Raw genomic sequence first — 13,636 nt, 5'->3', positions numbered from 1 at the left:
GCAGTGCGGAGATAGAAGGTAACTTGAGAAGGAGGCCAGGCGTTTCCTACAGCGACCCCTGGCGACAGGAGGAGTCAAAGCAGCTTCTGCCTCCGGGTGGAGGTGATTGGGAAGGAGGCGCCTGCCAGAGTCCATCTAACACAAGCGGCCTGGAACACAGTAGGCCCTTAATTCATTTGGCATTCAACAAATATTCATTGAGAGGCTACTGTGTGCCAGGCATTATTTTAGGCGCTTAAGGTACATTAGTAACAAAACTGACAGGGAATTCCCTGGTGGTCCAGTGGTTAGGATTCTGGAGCTTTCACTGCTGGGGTGGGTTGGATCCCTGGTGGGGAAACTTAAGATCCCGCAAGCCACAAGGCACAGAGAGAAAAAAAAAAAAAAATTGACAAAAGTCCCTGCCCTCCAGAAATCTATATTATAGCAGTGATAATTATGTTTAATTTTTTCATTTACATGTTACTTTTATTTTTCTTTATTTTTTATTGAAGTATAGTTGAATTACAGTGTTGTGTTAATTACTGCTGTATAGCAAAGTGACTCAGTTATACATATGTATACATTCTTTTTCATATTCTTTTCCATTATGGTTTATCACAGGATACTGAATATAGTTCCCTGTGCTATACAGTAGGACCTTGTTGTTTATCCAATTATGTTTATTAATTTTGCAAGTTTACAAATACAGTTGCAGTGAAAAGGTGTGGATTCAACTCTGTGTGGTGTATGTATGTGTGTGTGTGTGTGTGTGTTTCCAGGCTGAGGGAAGAAGGCAGAGATGGCCAAGGGAGGTGATATCAGCATTCATTCAAGAGTCATTCAACTAATATTTATTGATACCTACTATGTGCCAGACAGTGTGCTGGGTACTTCTGGGTTCTTTTTGCCCTTGGCATTGGAAATGGCCATTTTGTTCTTAGGGAGTGAAGCAGGCCCTTTGGAGCAGGAGTTTAGCGGAGACACAGAAGCCAAGCAGCATCTGTTCCATTATTAATTGCTTAATAACATTTAGTCTTTTAATGTGCCTGGGGATTAGAGAGACTCCAGGTCGTCAGGGCAGGTCGAAGCTGTTGGATGATAGCTGAAGAGATTTCTCTCTCTCTCTCTCTCTCTCTCTTTCTCAGCCTCCCAATGCCCTAGGGTTTTGTGTGTTTTGCTTTAGGGTAAGAGAGATACCTGTTCCACCTCCCTTTCTGTCTTACTCTCCATGGTAACAGCTGTGACCATGAGGCCAACACAAGCGTTTGTGGGTGGAGCCAGATTCTTCACGGGCTTCTCTTGATACCCTCTGCTCTTGGTGTGGGAAATTAAGCAGGTAGAGAAGAGAATTTGATAAGGTTAAAGCCCAATAGGGGCAGCAGAGCTGAGGTCAGTGTGATCACTTCTAAGGCTTCAGCCATCCAGCTGAACTCTTTTGGCCACCATTCTTTGTGAGTTATGTTTTTCAGGGACTTTGAAGACAGTTTCCTTGGGAAATGTGTAGTCTTTTTTTGGACTTGAGTTTCTATAGTGATAATGAATTTTCGAGTTTGTATTCTGACAGAACCCATGGCATCTATCCTGTGATCCTCTGTTTCTTCCCTTGCCCACGTAGATTAAAGGTGTTGTTTTGAAAGTGTGTTTTGCCTGTTGGTTTTTCCAGTATTTTTGGAAGAGGAACCTAAAGCCAGATGGGGATTTCTGTGAGATTCATGATCTTGAGACAAGACTGTGGAATTCTTCCCCAAATTGAGATGGGAGTGTTTTGCTAGAGAAATCTAGTAAGGGCCTCTACCCAGTACTGACGTCACCTTTTTTTTTTCCCCTTCAGATTTTGCCCAGAAAGTCTTTGCATTATAGGAGGAACTCCATGTTTTTAGACTATTGTGGATCTAGAGTGGAGCCATGGATTTTTTTTTTCCAAACAGCTTTAATGAAATATGATTCACATACCATACAATTCACCCACTTAAAGTGCACAATTCAAATGGCTTTTAGTACATTCACAGAGTTGTTATCTAACTTTTAGAAAATTGAGATCATTTTCATCACCTCCAAAAGAAACCCCATACCCTTTAGCTATTAACCCCCAATTCCCGCATCCCTCCCAGCCCTAGGCAATCACTAATTACTTTCTATCTCTAAAGATTTGCCTATTCTGAACATTTCATATAAATTGAATCATACAATATATGGTCCTATGTGACTGGCTCCTTTCACTTAGCATAATGTTTTCAAGGCTTATCCATGTTGTAGTATGTATCATGGATTTTTAGAAATGGGTATTTTGGGTTGTTTTCTGTTTGAAGAACGTTTTTTTCACCCCCCATCTTGTTATTTTGTCCTTGCCATTAAAAATGATTTTTTTTTGGAATGTGGTGTCCTCTGGTGAGTCAGTCTCTTCTTTTTGATATTCCCCAGTGAAGCAAAGTGGTTCTTCTAGGATTGGGATGTGCTTATTCTGATTTGCCACTGTCATCTGATGAGGAAGTTAAATTTAAGTTCTGCAGTTTCCCAAGATAGATGAATATGGAGACAACTCACCAGAGTGGGAAGTTACTGACCTCAGAACTTCTCTTAGGAGTTCTCATATGTCTTAATAATCATAGAAATTTCGTTTGGGGGTTTAAAATGGAAATGGGGTCTGTCTCCTGGGAGCTGTTCAGCAGGGTTTGGGTACTGCCTTCCCTGGGGCTGGAATTGCCCTTATATTGCTGTCTGACTTACTTATCTTGGCAAGTCCAAGGAACCCATTCTTTGAGCCTTCTCTTTCCACCTTATTCATAAGAAGTAATGCCTTTACACTGGGAATGGAAATTGGCCTTCCTGATTTCCCCATTGACTTTGAGAGCAGGAACCTGAGGTCAGTGATGCATTCCATCCTGGACGGATGGTCAGAGGAGACACGAGGGGATTTTCACCCTTGCTAAGCATAAGGAACTCGGCTGTGGGAACTTCTGCTTGTAAATCGTAAAGGCTGTTTTTTAGGGTCTAGGTTAAAAGTTCAACCTACAAGAGGTGTTCCTATTTTGATGTATTTAGTATTAATTTTTTAATAAATTTATTTTTGTCTACTTTGGGTCTTCATTGCTGTGCGCGGGCTTCTCCCTAGTTGTGGGGGGGTACTCTTTGTTGTGGTGCACGGGCTCTAGGTGCGTGGGTTTCGGTAGTTGTGGCACATGGGCTTAGTTGCTCCACGGCATGTGGGATCTTTCCAGACCAGGGATCGGCTTCAGGGATGTCCCCTGAATTGGCAGGCAGATTCTTAACCACTGTGCCGCCAGGGAAGCCCCCCGATGTATTTATTTATGGCTTTGCCATAAATAAAGCAATGCTTTATTGTGAAAGCGACGCTTGTCAAACGTTAATATGCATAGGAATCTCCCGGGATCTTGTTAAAAATGCAGACATTGATTCAGTAGGTCTGGGTGAGGTTGAAATTCTGTATTTCTACCAGGCTCCATGGTGGTGCTGTTGCTGCCTCTCCTCTACCAGACCAAGGGTGTGGTAGAGCAATTGTGGGAAGAGTGTGGACACAGACTATGGCTTGGGACCAGGCCCTTGGGCTTCGGTGCTCCAGTGATCTCCTCTTTCTCCCGGAGACGGTGAGTGGAGCCGGGAGCTCCTTGGGCGCATGCGTGCTCGCTGCCCTCCTCCCCACCCGGAGTCTAGGGAGGGTGGAGGTTGCGTCTGCCTGTTGCTAAGAGACGCGAAGGTGGTGAGGACCAGTGGCGGGGGAGGGGAGCGGCGCCCGGCGCTCTCGGGAACCCAGCTAGAGCTGGGAGAGCAAATGGCGGGGCTGGAAGGGTCGGAGCCTCCTGGGATCGGAAATTCAAGGATTAGTGGACCTTCGAGGGTCGCAATGCTTGGGTTTGTCCTTATGCATTTTTAAATGGTTACATTTAAATGGTTATATAAGTACCTACATAATATCCTTGATTTTGCTTCTTGGCCTGCAAAATCTAATATACTGTCTGGCCCTTTGAAAAAAGTTTGCCAACCCCAGACATTTCTTACCCCAGACTTGGAATCAGCCATTTCCAAAAATCCTGGTTACTTTTAGTGGGAAACCATAGTTCAGAACTACAAACTGGGTGCTGGGGATGCTCATTGCTACTGGTTTAATCATTGTTTCTAGGTTTTTATAGAGGACACAGACAGGGAGAATATATATTTACAGATAAAATGTTTCATTAGTGGGTTTTTTTTTTTTTTTTTTTTTCATTAGAGGGTTTTAAGTAAGGGAGCACCATGATCTGATTTACGCTTTTGAAAGATCTTTCCCCTGGGAGAGAATGAACTACAGGGACAAGAGGGGAAGCAGGAATGCATATTAGGATGTTGTTTTCCAAGAAAGAAGTGATAGGACAGCAGCAGTGGAGACAAGAAGTGGTTGGATTCAGGCTATATGTGGAGATAGAGCTACCATTTATATATATATATATACATACATACACACATACATGCATATATATATGTATGTAGCTGATGGATAGGATGCAGGGAAAGAGAAAAGACCAATTTCTAAGTTCTGACCTGAAACTAGGTAGGTGGTGTTTCCATTCACTGACCTCAGAAAGCCTGGGGAAGCAGGTCCGTGGAAGGGAAATCAAGAGTTTGTTTTGGACACATTAAGTTTAGACATCCAAGTGGAGATGTCACTCAGTGTTGGATATAAAAGTCAGGAGTGCAGAAGCAAGATCAGGGTTATAGCTATAGATTTGGGAGTCACTGGTACATTGGTGGTCCTGGATGAGAGCACCTAGTGGAAGAGCAGGATGGAGGAGAAGAGAGGAGAGTCATGTCCTGGCCTGTATTCTGGGGAGCTGGAAGAGGAGACCCCTGCAGGGAAGCCTGAGAAAGCCATGAGGGTCAGGAGGAAAACTGGAAGAGAAGATGATGTTCAGGTAGGAGGGAGTAGCTGTATCAAGTGCTGCTGAGGGCTGAACAAGATAAGAGCAGAGACCTAATGAATGGATTGGGCAAAGTGGGAGAAGTTTCAGTGGGATGGTTGGACGGAAAGCCCAACTGGAGTGAGAAGGGGAGGTGAGAAGGTGGAGACAGGAAATAGAGACAACTTTGGGGGGATTTTGCAGAAAAACAGAAGCAGAAAAAAAAAAAGAGTCTGGAAGGGGCTATGGGCTCTAGGGAGCATGTTTGTTTTTTTAGGCTGTGCCGGGTCTCAGTTGCGGCATGCAAGCTTCTTAGTTGCGGCATGAGGACTTCTTAGTTGCGGCATGTGGGCTCTTAGCTGTGAACTCTTAGTTGCAACATGCATGTGAGGTCTAGTTCCCTGACGAGGGAATGAACCCGGGCCCCCTGCATTGGCAGCACAGAGTCTTACCCACTAGAGCACCAGGGAAGTCCCCAGCATATTATTTTAAGAACTGCAACATTAAGTCTTGTTTGTATGCAGATGGGTATGATCCAGTATGGAGAAGAAACTGACAAAGCAAGAGAATGAGAGGATCATTTCAGTAGCCAAGTTTTTAAGTACTTGAAGGGATTGAAAAATTCAGTACAAAGTGGAGGGATAGTCTGCAGCCACAAGCAAAGACACTCCTTCCATTACAATAAGAGGAGGAAATCTGGATACAAATGCAATAGGTCTGTGGATCTAGGGCTGGGAAGGCAAGGAGGACTCACCTTCAAGCATCTGTTTCCTTAATGAATATGCAGTGAGGTGAAGAGGTGAAATTGCTATCTTAAAAGAGAGAAGATTTACTAGGGAAGTGCGGTAGGATTAGCTGGAAGCATTGGCTGCTCATTTAAGATTTGAGGTCTTCGATTTAAACTGAGACTGATCAGCACAATGGGATTTTCTCCATCCATGCTTAGCTGCTCAGGTGCAAGCACAGAGCAGATGGATTATCGGGTGTAATTAGGGCTGCAGTGCTGCCATCTGAGTGTGATGGAGGGAGGGGGGCAGGCATGAGTAAGGGTGTTTGCAGGGAAATGTTTGAAGTCCTGAACCTTGGCCCGTATTTGAATGCTAAGCACTATCCATACAGGCCCTCATCTCATCTAACAGCCTTAGTTAGTATCATGGCTCAAATCTTAAAACTCAAACCTTAAACAAAAACATAATGATAAATATATGTATGTATATATGGCTCCTCCCACCCTCCCTCCTTCGGAAGCTTTGTTGTTTAAGGTGGAGAAAGAGACAAGAGAGTGTTAGCCTATAACATTTAAAAATTATGTTAAAGAGATAGTCACAATAGAGGCCAGAAGACACTGGAAAGTCATCTTTAAAGTGCTGAAAGAAAAAACCTATCAACCCAGAATGCCATATCCAGCATAAATATCTTTTTTTTCCCTGTTGTGTTTACTTTTTTTAAAAAAATTATTTTATTTATTTTTGACTGTGTTGGGTCTTTTTTGCTGCACGCGGGCTTTCTCTAGTTGCAGCGAGGGGGCTACTGTTCATTGTGATGTGCAGGCATCTTATTGCGGTGGCTTCTCTTGTTGTGGAGCACAGGCTCTAGGCGCGCAGGCTTCAGTAGTTGTGGCGTGCAGGCTCAGTAGTTGTGGCTTGCGGGCTGTAGAGCACAGGCTTAGTAGTTGTGGTACACGGGCTTAGTTGCTCTGTGGCATGTGGGATCTTCCTGGACCAGGGCTCGAACCCATGTCCCCTGAATTGGCAGGAGGATTATTAACCACTGCGCCACCAGGGAGGCCCTTTTGTTTTTGTTTTTGTTTTTTGATGGAACAATGGTTTACTTCAGATGAATATCTTTTTTTTAAAAAATTATTTATTTATTTTTTATTTTTGGCTGTGTTGGGTCTTCGTTTCTGTGTGAGGGCTTTCTCTAGTTGCGGCGAGCGGGGGCCACTCTTCATCGCGGTGCACGGGCCTCTCACTATCGCGGCCTCTCTTGTTGCGGAGCACAGGCTCCAGACGCGCAGGCTCAGTAGTTGTGGCTCACGGACCCAGTTGCTCCGCGGCATGTGGGTTCTTCCCAGACCAGGGCTCGAACCCATGTCCCCTGCACTGGCAAGCAGACTCTCAACCACTGCGCCACCAGAAAAGCCCAGATGAATATCTTTTAAGGATAAAGACAAAAATGAGAGTGTGGGAATTCCCTGGATGTCCAGTTGTTAGGACTTAACGATTTCACTGCCGGGCTTGGGTTTGATCCTTGGTCGGAGAACTAAGATCCTGCAAGCCGTGCGTCGGGGCCAAAAAACAAACAAACAAAACAAAAACAAAAACAAAAAACTAAGAGAGTTTATTGTCAGCCAACTGCACCACAAGGAAATTCTTCAGGCTGAAGGGCTGTACTACCAGACGGAAAGTCGAGTCTTTAGGTGAATGGAGAACACTGGGGATGGTGACTGTGAATAAATATCTTTTTCCCTCAGTTTATTTAAAACACGCTTAACTGTTCAAAGCAAAGGAATTTTGCAATTGTATAGTTTTTTTAATTGCTCCTGTCCTTTATGTTATGTAATATATATGACTAAGAATTTTACAGTTGCAAAGTTCTTATATTTTACATGAGGTGGTATAATATTTACTCTAGGTAGACTCTGGGAAGTTAAGGATATATGTCATAATGCCTAGAGTAGTGGTTCTTAAAGTGTGGTACAAAGACTTTGAGGGTCCCCAAAACACATTCAGGAGGTCTGCAAGGTCCTCCTTTTCCCAACTACGTATGTTTGTAAGGTGTATTTTCTTCATATATGCCAACCCAAACAACGTATCACAGCAGATTGAACTCAGAAGTAGATTTGAGCATCCATCTGTCTTTTATTAAGCCAGCTGTTAAAGAGTTGCAAAAATGTAAAACATTGCCTCTCTTCTCAATATATTTTTGAAAATAAATTTTTCATAAAAATATGTTGTTTATGCAAACATGTAATGTTTTCATGTTTATTTTAATTAAAAATAAATAAAATTTTTAGTTTAATTTTATCTATCTATATCTCCCACATAAAAGACCCCTCTTTGGGGGCGTCTTCAATACTTTTTAGGAGTGTAAAGGGGTCCTGAAACCAAAACACTTGAAAATAGCTGCTGTAGAGCAAACACTCAAAAATAATGCAATGAGAAGCACTATTCACAATAGCCAAAAAGTGAAAACAACCCAAATGTCCATCAACAGAAGAATGGATAAACAAAATATGGATCAACAAAATATTCCAATGGAATATTACTCAGGCTTAAAAATGAATGAAGTACTGATACATGCTACAATGTGGATGAACCTCGAAAACATTCTGTTAACTGAAAGAAGCTAAACCAAAAGGCCACATGTTGTATGATTCCATTTATATACAATGTCCAGAATAGGTCAATCCATAGAGGTGGTGTAGATTGGCAGTAGCCAGGCACTGAGGGAGGGGAGAATAGGTAGTGACTGCTTAATGAGTATGGAGTTTTATTTTGGGATGATGGAAATGTTTTAGAAGTAGACAGAGGTGATGGTTGCACAACATTGTGAATGTACTAAATGCCACCAAATTGAACATTTTAAAACAGTTAATTTTGTTATGTACATTTTACCTCAAAAAAAAGGGAACAAAGTATAGTTAAAAAGCCAATAGAGAAGTTAAAATGGAAAAAGAAGATAGGAAAGGAGGAATAGAGGAACAAAAAACATATGAGACAGAGAGAAAACAAATAGCAGAATGGTAGACCTAAATCCAACCTTATCAAGAGTTACATCATCAGGACTTCTCTGGTGGCACAGTGGTTAAGACTCCACGCTCCCAATGCAGGGGGCCCAGTTTTGATCCCTGGTCAGGGAACTAGATCCCACATGCATGCTGCAACTTAGTGTTCGCATACCACAACTAACGAGCCTGCCTGCCGCAACTAAGACCCAGTGCAACCAAATAAATAAATAAATATTTTTTAAAAAAATCACATCATCCCATGACCTAGCAATTCCTCTTCTAGATATTTAAACAAAAGAAATGAAAACATGTATTTTCTTTTTTTAAAATTTATTTATTTATTTTTATTTTTGACTGTGTTGGGTCTTCGTTTCTGTGCGAGGGCTTTCTCTAGTTGTGGCAAGCGGGGGCCACTCTTCAATGCGGTGCGCGGGCCTCTCACTATCGCGGCCTCTCCTGTTGCGTAGCACAGGCTCCAGATGCGCAGGCTCAGTAGTTGTGGCTCACGGGCCTAGTTGCTCTGCGACATGTGGGATCCTCCCAGGCCAGGGCCCGAACCCGCATCCCCTGCATTGGCAGGCAGACTCTCAACCACTGCGCCACCAGGGAAGCCCTAAAACATGTATTTTCAAAAAGACTTGTACATAGATGTTCATAACAACTTTACTTGGATTAGCCAAGAACTTGAAACCGTCTGGGTGTCCATCAACAGGAGAATTGTGGTATGGTCACGTGATGAAATACAACTTAGCACAGTAAAAGAACAAACTACTGATATATGCAACATGGATAAATCTCAAAAACATGCTGAATGAAAGAAACCTTCCACAGGGCTTCCCTGGTGGCGCGGTGGTTAAGAATCTGCCTGCCAAGGCAGCGGACACAGGTTCGAGCCCTGGTCCGGGAAGATCCCACATGCCACGGAGCAACTAAGCCCGTGCGCCACAACTCCTGAGCCTGTGCTCTAGAGCCTGTGAGCCACAACTACTGAGCCCTCGTGCCACAACTACTGAAGCCTGTGTGCCTAGAGCCCATGCTCCTCAACAAGAGAAACCACCGCAATGAGAAGCCCGCGCACCACAACGAAGAGTAGCCCCTGCTCACTGCAACTAGAGAAAGCCTGCGCGCAGCAACGAAGACCGAAAGCAGCCAAAAATAAATAAATAAAATAAATTTAAAAAAAAATAAATAAAATACATTAGATCAAGATATTTAAAAAAAAGAAGAAAAGAAAAGAAGACTTCCACAGAATACGTACTTCATGAATCCATTTTTACAAAGTTTTAGAACAGGCAAAATAATTTTTTAACCTGATTTTTTTTTTTTTTTTTTTTTTTTTGGTGGTGCTATGAGGCTTGTGGGATCTTAGTTCCCTGACCAGGGATGGAACCCGGCCCCTGGCAGTGAAAGCACCGAGTCCTGACCACTGGACCGCCAGGGAATTCCCTAATCTGATTTTTTAAATCTGATTTTTAAAAAAGTGGTTGCCTCTGAGGGTAGGGGCAGACATAGACTTAGGAAGGACTTGAGGGAACTTTCTGGCATGATGGAAATGTTCTTTCCTCATAGGAGTTGGGTTATGCTATTGTATGCATTTGTCAAAATTCATGTCAAAACATTTCCCAGTATGTAATTTTTCCAGTTTTTTTTAATGTGGTTAAAAAACACATAAAAATTCCATCTTAACCATTTTTACATGTACGGTTCAGTGGTATTAAGTACATTCATGTTGTGCAACCATCACCACCATCCATATTCAAAACTCTTCCTCTTACAAAACTGAAACTCTGTACCTGTTAAACAATAATTCCCTGTTCCCCCATTCCCTCCAGCCCCTGGCAACCACCATTCTATTTTCCATCTCTATGATTTTGGCTACTCTAAGTAGCACATATAAGTAGAATCATACAGTATTTGTCTTTTTGTGATTGGTTGATTTCACTTAGCATAATGTCCTCCAGATTCATCCACACTGTAGCATAATGTCCTCAAGGTTCATCCACGTTGTAGCATAGGTCAGAATTTCCTTCCTTTTAAGGGCTGAGTAATATTACATTGTACGTATAGACCACATTTTGCTTCTCCATTCATCTGTTGATGGATGCTTGGGTTGCTTCCACGTTTTAATTATTGTGAATAATGCTGCTATGAACATGGGCATACAAATATCTCTTTGTGACCCTGTTTTCACTTCTTTTGGGTATATATCCAGAAGTGGAATTGCTGGATCATATGGTAGTGCTATTTTTAATTTTTTGAGGAACGACCATACTGTTCTCCATAGTATGGCTGTACCATTTTACATTCCCACCAAGGTCCCCATATCCTTGTCAATACTTGTTATTTTCTGTTTTTCTGATAGTAGCCATCCTAGTGGGTGTGAGGTGTTATCACAGTATTTTTTTTTTTTTAACATGGAGCATTTCACAGAATTTGCATGTTGTCCTTGTGCAGTGGCCGTGCTAATTTTCTCTGTTTCATCCCAGTTTTAGTATATATGCTGCTAAAGATATATTTTACAAACAACAACAACAACAACTAAACGTGCAAGAAGAGTTGAACTATTTTTGTTAACAAGAGTAAGGGTAGAAAATGCTAGGGAAAAAAAAACCCTAAACAAATACAGAGTCTAGTTGATGATATGCATACTGAAATATTTAGGGGTGAAGTGTCCTGATATTTGCACCTTACTTTGAAATGCACCAAAAATTGGATGGACTGGATTGATCGATGGGATAGATGTGTGATAAGGTGATAAGGCAAATATAGGAAAATGTTAACAATTGTAGAATCTAAGTGGTGTGTATATGAGTGCTTACTGTAAAATTCTTTGAACTTTTCTTTATATTTGAAATTTTTGTAATAAATCTTTTTTGGGGGATGAAATTTTCTTTGTCTTGGATAAGTTTTGCTCTGAAGGACTGAGATTCCTTTAGTGAATGTGGGACACGAAGGGCTGAAAGGACCCCCTTCAGTAATGCCGAGCCCTCAAGGGGAAACTGTGTAGAACCAACTGGCCTGGAATTCGGACCCTGGAGGTATATATGTGTTTTGGGGTGGGAGGGGGAGAGAGTAAAAGGATCAAGGGGACCAGGTATGGAGAGTGGGAAAGAGGGAGGGCAATTAGAATCCACCTTTGAATTTCCATCTGGACAAGGAGATTACATATATTACTGGTTTTCCTGTTGTTTTAGGCACTTAAAGCTATAGAGAGTCAAGATAGCAATGTGAGCTGGCGGAAGTCAGCTGGCCGATTGGGCAGGATTTCCAAATGACATGGTAGTACCAGGGCTTACAGTTTGGTTCTCAGGATTGCAAATCCAGAAACTATAATATCTGGGTAGTTCCCTGGTGGCCTAGTGGTTAGGATTCAAGGCTTTCACTGTGGAGGCCCGGGTTCAATCCCTGGTTGGGGAACTGCGATTCTGCAAGGCATGTGGCACGGCCAAAAAAAAAAAAACCAAACTGAGTGCCCCAGTGTGCCCAGATCATGCTAGCCCACTTCACAGGCGATTACTACACAAGCCAGAATGAGGAGACATGGAACTGCCAAGTGGGTCAGACACTTGAGGCAGATGGCCATTGCATTCTGTCTCCTGTGGGCATGAGAACAAATGTCTTAGAAGCGTCCTTGGTGAGCAGAACAAGGTAGCAAGGGGAGTGAGTAGGATGATGGCTTAGTGGCTGACCTCACTGACCTAGGGTGGCCAGATGCATGCCTGCAAATCCAACTGGAATGTTCACTTGGGCCAAACTTAGCATATACTATCCCCTGGACAGGGCTGGAGACACACTCTTGCATTCTTTCTTTCAATTTTTTTTTTTTTATTGAATTTGTTACAATACTGCTTCTGTTTTATGTTTTTGTTTTTTTGGCTGCGAGGCATGTGGGATCTTAGCTCCCTGACCAGGGATCAAACCCACACTCCCTGCATTGGAAGGTGAAGTCTTAACTACTGGACCACCAGGAAAGTCCCAACTCTTGCATTCTTGACCCTTGGTCTTCTCCTTTCTAGACCCTATGCTTCTAGACTCCATGCATCTTCTGTTAACAGATCTTTTCTTCATATGACACAATGGATTAGGTTGTGACATCTCAAGTAATTATCCCATGGCTATTTTCCATGACTTTTTTTAAAATTTATATTTGTTTATTTTATTTTTGGCTGCGTTGGGTCTTTGTTGCTGCATGCGGGCTTTCTCTAGTTGCAGCAAGCTGGGACTACTCTTCGTTGCAGTGCGCGGGCTTCTCATTGTGGTGGCTTCTCTTGTTGCGGAGCACAGGCTCTAGGCATGCAGGCTTCAGTAGTTGTGGCACACGGGCTCAGTAGTTGTGGTGCACAGCCTGTGCACCACTAAGCCTGTGGTGCACAGGCTTAGTTGCTCCGTGGCATGTGGGATCTTCCTGGACCAGGCTCGAACCAGTGTCCCCTGCATTGGCAGGCGGATTCTTAACCACTGCGCCACCAGGGAAGTCCTTCCATGACTTCTTAACCACACCTTTGCATGCCACCTGTAGCAAGAGTCAGAGGTACATAAAATAACCTGTGGTTGGGGGGCAGGAGGTGCTAAGAAAGTAGAAAAGGTGATGGTAGAGATAAATAACCTGTTAAGTACCCCAGACTATTTAAGTCAGACCCTTTTCAGGATTTCTGATCTCTATGGGTTCTGTTTGGATTTTAATCCTATGAGTTTTTCATGCCTCTCACTTACCCTTCCCAGCTGGTACATGGAACCTTTTTTTTTTTTTTTTTAAAGAATGCTTCCTCCTCCTTCCCCTTCATTTTATTTTTTAATTTTTAAAATAAATTTATTTATTGATTGATTGATTTCAATGCATTGGGTCTTTGTTGCTGCGCGCAGGCTTTTCTCTAGTTGCGTCAAGCGGGGGCTACTCTTTGTTGCGGTGCGTGGGCTTCTCATTGCGGTGGCTTCTCTTGTTGCAGAGCATGGGCTCTAGGCACGTGGGCTTCAGGAGTTGTGGCAAGTGGGCTCAGCAGTTGTGACTCGCAGGCTCTAGAGCGCAGGCTCA

General features: G+C 42.9%; 1 non-coding gene across 1 annotated transcript; it reads right to left on the bottom strand.

Annotated features, from left to right (window-relative positions):
- Window positions 1-11,012: 11,012 nt before the first annotated feature.
- LOC118904568 lies at window positions 11,013-11,117 on the bottom strand. The gene has a single exon (XR_005022022.1). It is a non-coding gene; the product is annotated as a U6 spliceosomal RNA (small nuclear RNA).
- Window positions 11,118-13,636: the final 2,519 nt, after the last annotated feature.

This window comes from Balaenoptera musculus, chromosome 11 (assembly GCF_009873245.2).
Source record: "Balaenoptera musculus isolate JJ_BM4_2016_0621 chromosome 11, mBalMus1.pri.v3, whole genome shotgun sequence".
Classification (NCBI taxonomy): Eukaryota; Metazoa; Chordata; class Mammalia; order Artiodactyla; family Balaenopteridae; genus Balaenoptera; species Balaenoptera musculus.
This window is presented reverse-complemented; position numbering and strand designations above follow the sequence as displayed.